Raw genomic sequence first — 1,242 nt, forward strand, 5'->3', positions numbered from 1 at the left:
TTTTATTATTCATTATTTTCACTTGACTCGCATAAATAATTTTGTTCGAAGAACATTTATATGCAGTTGTACTTCGCAGCACTTCACTTGCAATTTGCAATTTCTAGTTTTAAAATCAGACAGCGACGTTCTCTCAGAAGTTGTTTTGCATTTTGTAGACGTTTATCTGTTGATGACCTTTTGACCTCCTGAATTCTGCAATATGAGATTTTCGGCCCTAGTCGATTCAGTCGAGACGGCCCGAGTGGAGTTTCATGTAAATGTTTCGTACGGAAAAAAAATCGCGACCCGGTCTCCGTCTACCTAGAGTAAATGGCGCCACCAAACGAAGTTAAAGTTTAATCCAACAAATGCAGCTAAAGTTTTGCGACTTAATGATTCTTGATTGTGTGGTTAGTAAATTCCATAGCCATACTGTCCATAGACCACACTAAACTATGTGCTGATGGAGCATTTTTTGGAAATTGACTCCTTTTTTCCATCCCAAACAAAATATTATTAATAAATCAACATGGTCCATCTCAGTCATCATAGCGAGTCACAAAATGAGGAAGTTTGTTTTCAACAGCAGTCACACACAACAGAACGGAGTGCGCCAAAATCTAAAAAATACGTACTGGCATATTGTAATACACATTCCCTTGTTGTACATTATGACATGTTTCATTAACATAACATACACTGAGGATCGCCAACAAATTGGGTGGGTACAGTATTTGTCTCTTATACACACGATATGGTGAACTATTTAGATTAAAATGTTGAAAGTGATTATATAAGAATTAGATGAGTCACTGTCAATAAAACAATTCGCGGAAGAGGAGTATTCAAAATATCGGTACTATTAATATGGACTAATCAGATGAATGACGCCGTTCTCCATCGACAATTAATTTTATGAGCATTATTTATCTACAATTCTTATCTACAGTTAATACACTAAAGAATATTTACACTCACAATTAAAAAAAAAAGTTACCAACAACGACATCTAAATAGCTGTGGGAAAAACAAATTATCAGCCTGCTGATCTCTGAATAGTGATCGTAACTGAACAATAATGATGCAGCAACACGCTTGGTCAACTTGTAAAAAATTCAGAGCCTTCTGTTGTTAGCCCATAAAAATTTTTTTTTGGAGTGTTATACAGTACGATTTCAAAACATTGTCATCGTAGGGCCTAATGAAACAGCTATAATATTGAAAACAAACAACTTGAAACAAAATCGGTGTACGGATAAA

The sequence above is a fragment of the Anneissia japonica genome, unplaced genomic scaffold, assembly GCF_011630105.1.
Source record: "Anneissia japonica isolate Jap-2015-1 unplaced genomic scaffold, ASM1163010v1 scaffold2214_len273412_cov153, whole genome shotgun sequence".
Taxonomy (NCBI): Eukaryota; Metazoa; Echinodermata; class Crinoidea; order Comatulida; family Comatulidae; genus Anneissia; species Anneissia japonica.